The sequence below is a fragment of the Etheostoma cragini genome, chromosome 20, assembly GCF_013103735.1.
Source record: "Etheostoma cragini isolate CJK2018 chromosome 20, CSU_Ecrag_1.0, whole genome shotgun sequence".
Lineage (NCBI taxonomy): Eukaryota > Metazoa > Chordata > Actinopteri > Perciformes > Percidae > Etheostoma > Etheostoma cragini.
The window spans coordinates 5,568,217-5,575,003 of NC_048426.1; the positions used below are offsets into that span (position 1 = coordinate 5,568,217).

A 6,787-nucleotide genomic window follows, 5' to 3' on the forward strand; every position below is an offset into this window, starting at 1 on the left:
CCCCCCCCCACCCCCACCTTCTCTGTGCTAGGAATAAGGACTCCTAAGACTTCATTGAATTATGCTGGATTTCAGATCTGACCCTATGTATTTGAATGTCCACTCTACATACTGGATCTCCACAGAGACTGTATGTGTTTACCTTCTCAGTGGCCTTGGCAGCATAAGGCAGCACTGTCTTATCATACAGCTGTTAGTTCTCCTGTCTTCCTCTGCCTGGAAAGGTTATGAGGTTATGTTGGACACTGGCTTGAATGAGACCCGGGGTACTATTGTCTCATCTTACGTAGCACGAGTTAACAAGCTGGAGATTCCAGCACAACGCTCTGCTAGGCCTCAGAAAGCATTCCCTGCAAGCAGCAGACGAGTCAACAGCAGTCGACAGCGGCGCAGCTAGCCCTGAAATAGGGATGACATACTTTATTATTTGTCTGACATCTCATGGGAAGACGCTTTTCCTCTTTATCCGAGCGAAAATGCAATTTGTACGCATGATATTTAAGAGTATTTGGAAAGCGGGAGTTCAGCTAATAAGATAAGGAACCGCAGCATTCATTATGGATAGCTGCTCGTGTATCGAGTCAAAAAGCAGCTTGTTTCCCTGACATCCCACTGATGTACTTCCAGCATCGTTACATATAGCGTGGCTTGAGTCAGTCACAGCAATGTCGCACACACACACACACACACACACACACACACACACACACACACACACACACACACATATTCACACCCAAACACATTCAAAAGCACAAACTGTCATACATCCACACAAACACAGATATTTATACACCCTCACAGCATGTATGTAAAACTACTAATCCGAGCATCTATAGAGAAATTGAAATGTATTTCTGTTGCTGCTGCAAATGCACGGCTAAATCCCCTTTCTCTGGCCGGTGTGTATGTAGTTCTGGATGTGAATCCTGCTCGCCGAGGGGGGAGTCTACTATCTAAGATCCTGTTAGCGCACTACAGACGACAGAACAATCCATCTCTCTTTCTTTCTCTTCATATCCCACTGGCAGGGCTTTCCTCAGATTGCTGGGCGAGATGTCTGCAGTGCTGCCGTCTGGAAAAGTGCAGTGCTTTTCTCCCAGAAGTCAGAAAAGGGAGCACTGGAGTCTAATGGACAAGTGGGATCTGGCAAACACACTCTGCACTCTTGCCTGACATGCATGTAGGCATGGAGAAACCGCAAATGTAGCCTCACATGATAATTACACCACTATGTACACATGCAAAAAACATAGCCATGCACTTAAACAACATGGCCGGTTAACCTGCTGGGTGTCCCTGAGGGAAAAAAATGAGCAAATTAGCTTTTAATGACCCTTTTTTTCTCTTCCCCTCTCCGTGCAATGTGTGCTACTTTTAGATGCTAGACTGACACCAGTCCATGGTTCAGCTGGGTGGTAATTTGTGGTCTTTAAGGAATTAGCAATAAAACTGATGGTATTAAATAGACCCTACTGCGCTTTTTGTGTGTGTTGTATAGCTTTATAAAGCTTAAAAAATGCTTAAAATGTATATAAAATATAGCTTTAATAAAACTCTTTAACACCTCATCACTGTGTGCTACATAAGACTCTGAGACACCACAATACTGCACTAAGTGCAACCTGCATGATTGGTCTTTTTCAAATATGAGCATACTATTTAAGTAGTTGCACATTTTTATATTCTTCACTTGTATATATTCAAATATTTGTTCTTGAATTTTATTCCTACTATTATGTCATGTATATTGTATGTATGTTGTAGTGTTTCATTTATATTATGTGCTGTGTGACTGATTTTGCTGCTGTAACACCGTAATTTCCCATTGTATTGGGATCGATATCTATCTATCTATCTATCTATCTATCTATCTATCTGTCTGTCTATTTGTTTATGAAATAGAGTCAAGTCCCAAAAAATCCGTTTCACTCCAAATGGAGCTTTCTCTCCCCAGAACAGCGCTTTTTCTCAACTGCCTGAAACTCATCACTTTGCATTCCCATTTGAAATTCCTCAATGCCAGCCCAGTTTTCCCTTTATGCTGCCTACAGGTGCTGCCTGAGTAAGCACAGCCCGACCAGTGACTTGGTTGACCAATCACAACAGAGTGGGCCAGCTGACCAATCAGAGCAGACTGGGCTTTTGTGGGCAACACATTCTCACTCCCAAAATACACACCCTTGGTCAGGTGCCTATGTCGTTGGTATTGACGTGTCATATAACACGCTTTAACTAGATGCGCTTGGTCAGGACTATTGGCGTCCCTTCTGACGCTGTTAGGTTAAGAAAAAGCTTGTGGGTGGGCATCACACGCGCCAATAACGGGCCGCTTAAGGACACACAAGGGACACAAACCCCGCTCTCCTGGGTGAAGGTCCTGTGTTTGACCCCTCCATCCATCCCCCCGACCAACATCCCTGTGTGGAATTTCCTCCTCCATCCTACTTGCTAAACCCCGTCTAGATGCTCTCCCCAGTGTGTTCTACACACACGGCGAAGGTGTTTTTCCCGTCGCATCACACACAGACAGCAACTGTCCAAACGTCCGTATTTTACGTGTTTCAGGCAGAGGCGCTGCAGCAATGGGCAGCATGAAAAACATATGTTTTTATGAACATCAAAGCATGTAACCTTTATGTTACATGTTTACCTCTAGTGGACCACAAGATTACGAATATGACACTGAGAAGGAGTATATTAGGGTCTCTATAAACTATATTTTTGTCACACACCCTCTTTAAACCTGCAATAATTTATTTTTCGATCAATGTGGGGCCGCACAGCAAAACTATACACCGCTGTTGTAGTCAAGACCACTTAAACCGAGACCAAGTCATTCCCGAGACCAGAGTGTATTGAGACAGAAAGAAGACCGAGACTTGGAGTGGTTGAGACCGAGCCAAGACCAAGACCAAGGCACAGCGAGACCGAGTCAAGACCAGGACCAGTGCCAGTGCCAGAGCTACTTCTCCTGTCTCCCGTATTCACTTTCTGGGGCTTGCACGTTAAGGGGCGGGAGAGGGGGTTATGATTTGTTACGTAAAGCCAGGAAGCAGTAGCCTAGTCTCGCATTACCAGACCACACATACTGTATATTCTGGGATAGAAGAAAAAAAACGCTCTGGGTTGTTTGCATTTCTTTAAACCGTTTGCACCCCGCTAAAGAAAACACCTCATACAATATTAAATGGAGTTAACAATACAGTAACATGGGCTATGGTTTAACTTCATTTGCTCTTACCAGTGTATCTTCATGTGTATTCTGTCCACAGCAGAGGAAATGCTGTTTACGGTCCTTCTGTGTAAATCTTTACAATCATTCCCAGAAAGAACCAAGCAGGCCTGTCTTATTGCACAATCCAAATGGCCAAACCAAAACGCTTCATCCTGGAAATGTCCTTCTGTTAATGGAAGACTGGAAGCAGTCTCTAATCTGTTTAATCTGCACACAAACACAAATGCAACAAGAACAATTCTTATGTGGGTTTTCTTTTGGGGACGTATAGCTGCTTTCAACTGTAAAACTTTGGACAGAACCAGGCTGACTGTAACCCCTTGTGTCCAATCTTTACACTATGAACTATGTAGTACTGGGCAGTATGGCGGTTTCACAGTATTTTCTTTCTTTTCCTTGACCAGGCCTTTATTTAGGCTTATAATGGCTTATCTACTTTCATGACTACATTGAATTTGACAAAAAAAACATCTCAATGTCATCCTGTTTACTAGATTTGATCACTAAAGGGTTTGCTGGGCTCCACAACATTATACAATGACGTTATATGATGGAGAATGCTTGAAACTGTTACAGAATCTAAACTATTTTTATTGTGCAAACTGCAAAGTAGAAAATAAACTTAAATCTAATGAATACATATACAAACAACTTCAACATTGTTTCCCTTTCAAAACCCCATAGTTGGAAGATAGTTGTATAAACTAGTTAGTAGTTTATACAACTATATAACCTACTAAAATGTTAGTAGGTTGCTGGACGTATTTCAGCGTGGCGGGACATCTTAAATCCTATCGGCGAGTACGTTAGCGCAACCAAGTATTGTTACAGCAACAGGCAACAACAGTGGCTAAATTATGTCGGAGTTTTTTAGAAACTAAAAACTTTGGAACTGCAGACTGTGGAGCCCCCCTGGGGTCAGCTGAGAAAAAAAAAACTAAACGCAAGCAAAGTTAGAAAGATACTCACAGATTCAAACTCCTTCGATCAATTACTCTATAGCGAAATTCATGTGAAGGAAAAGTCAAAACTCAGGCATGTGAGAATTCAAAACACAGTAAAAATTATTGGAATATAAGGCAGTAAGGGGGCGTTTACATCAGAGACCAAGAGTCAAGTTTGGTTCATTATTTGAACGCTGCGTACCCTACCTGTGCAGAGTCGGTGGATCCTGTACCACAGCAAAGTAAAACACTATTAAACGCAACATTAAGAAGTTTTTAACTGGTCTCATTTCACTACTGATTGCTTTATCTCAGCAGCCGCTACGCCTCCTGACGTTTTTATCACTGGTGATTTTCCTTTGGCACTGGCTAATACCTCTTTTTTTGGGGGGGGGGGGGCAAAAATTCCTTGGTGCAGGAAAAAGACTGACAGACTGACATGCAGGAAAGTAATTTGTAAGTACATACAGTGAAGTCAAGGGGCAAAAATCTTCTCACTAGTGTTCTCATTTGTCAAATTGTATTACGCTTGTCAAACTTAGCGTGATAATGATTTGTGGATGCTACAATGCTACACACAGCACCCTTAAGTTGAATATTAGCGGGACTTGCCAGTGGGTAATGACAGGCGATCAGAAGGTTCACACCTCTGCTGCAGCCAGTGGCCTTAGCCTTCCCCAAGTCCAGAGCAGATGGAGGAGGGCAGAGAAGAAATGAAAACTGTGAAGGGAGTGAGACATGAGGGTGGAGGTGGTGCAGGGAGCCAGAGAGATGGAGAGGCAGATGCTGAGTGTTTAGTTTCTCCTGCTCCTCTGCGGCCAAAAACCACACTGCGGCTGAAATTTGCTTTAGCGGCCCGCCTCCTCTCTGTTTTCCAATGCCTCTTCTTTGACAGCAGATTTACTGTTTCGGTCTCCTTTCTGGCTCTCATTCCACAAACACTGAATAATACTGCCTAACCCCTAGAAGTGTCAAACCACTGGGGTGGAGTAGCACAGGGAGTGATATGTGATACGTGTGATATCCAATCTCCTAACCCTCGAATCGCCCAGCTTTTACTCTGCAAAGCCTGAAGATGTTCCCTCTTTGGTGAAGATTTTCACAAAAACTAGGAGGACTTATGTCCTCCAGGCTAGAGAAGGAGCAGCAGCTAAAGGTGCTGCAATTAAATACAACATTTTTCTCTCTCCGTGGTGCTACTCATAAAGCACCTGCTGCCGCCAACCCTGGCCCTGGCCCTGGACCTTCTAGTTCGACCTAAACACAACCTTCACATTCTTATGAACGTTTCCTCAGCCTCCGTCTCTTTCCTTAATCTACTGAGTGCTTTTCAGTGGCTTTTCACTCTTTCACAAGACTGCAATTAACCACGGCTAAAGCACATGGGGAAGCATGGTTTCTTAAACAGCACACATTAGTTTCACTTCACTGTAGCACGGAGGGCTTGATGGCGGCAGGATAACAAGATCCCGAAAAGTTTTTAGTAGAAAACATCATCTGCATCTTGTCAGAAGTATAGCGACCTGTACAGAAGCCAAGGAATGAATTATAGACATCAAAACAATAGTGAGAATCATCACCCAAAAAAAAGGCAAACAGAAATAAACGCTTTCAAAGCAGTATTTCAGCCTAGTCAGATCATAGCAACGCCTTCACTCAAAGTCAAGCCAATAAAGACGGGAAGGAGAAGAAGGGGGTAAAAAAGGCCCCAGTGCCTCGTGGGAAATCAGTGCCTTAATTAAGCAGGTCTGGTTTCTGTCACCAAGCGCAGGGATTATGGGCCTCGCTCATTATAGTCCTGATTATTGCTTCTCCCTAGCAATCACAGCAAAAAAGCCAGTAAACACATTTGTCAATGATTTCTTGCCAATCTGATGACAAACTCACATCAGATTTAATATTCCATACCCACAAGGCCTGTACAGTGTACAGGCCTTGTGGCCCCCATCTCCTTTCTCTCCACGTCTACTTTATTTCTTGCCATCACGGCGAGGCAAACAAATCAAAGAATACCTGACTAACTGAAAAAGAGCTAAAAACTTTTTATAAACAAGGAAGGAAAACCCCCTTTCAAACAGGGAACGGCCTGCTGAAGTCGGGCATCGATATTACATAACCCCAACACAAACCGAGTCACAAAATCACCCTACACTCTCCCCTCAGCCACTTTGCTGGCCAAGCTAGAGCCAGATGCAAACGCTGTGACTGCAAGTTGTTTAAGGCAAAAGCAGGAGAGTCAGTGCAGTGGGGGTGCCAGATGCTGTTTGAATAATACATGTCTGCCAAAGTGAGTCCCAGTTTGGACACTCAACTCACAAGGAGAGAGTTGGAGGTACAGTGGCTTGAGAAAGTTTACACACCCAGCCTAAAGTTGATTAAACAGAGGAATAAAAAAAACATCAGTTTGAAATTGATCTCAATGCCTTAAAAAAAAGTCCAGTGGAAAATCCAACCTTTTAAGGACACCAATTTTCTTTGTGAATGAATAATGTGATGTAAATAAATAAATGTTCTTCCTTAAAATACAGGGGGCATAACTATACACACCCCTGTGTTAAATTCTCATAGAAGGTATGTGATTATGTGGGGGGGGGGGGGGGGGGGG

The 6,787-nt window shown here is 43.3% G+C and overlaps 1 protein-coding gene and 1 long non-coding RNA gene across 4 annotated transcripts in view; both read right to left on the minus strand.

The window, feature by feature from the left end:
- Positions 1-6,787, minus strand: part of slc8a3 (solute carrier family 8 member 3) — a 142,686-nt gene that overhangs the window by 52,732 nt on the left and 83,167 nt on the right. The gene's annotated exons all lie outside the window — the stretch shown is intronic.
- The window catches only part of LOC117935449, a 4,938-nt gene continuing 4,069 nt past the window's right edge, over positions 5,919-6,787 (minus strand). Inside the window, exons 2-3 of the long non-coding RNA XR_004654763.1 lie at positions 6,490-6,493; positions 5,919-5,930 (exon numbers count right to left, since the gene is read on the minus strand). This is a non-coding gene — a long non-coding RNA (uncharacterized LOC117935449). The remainder of the gene's footprint in view (positions 5,931-6,489; positions 6,494-6,787) is intronic.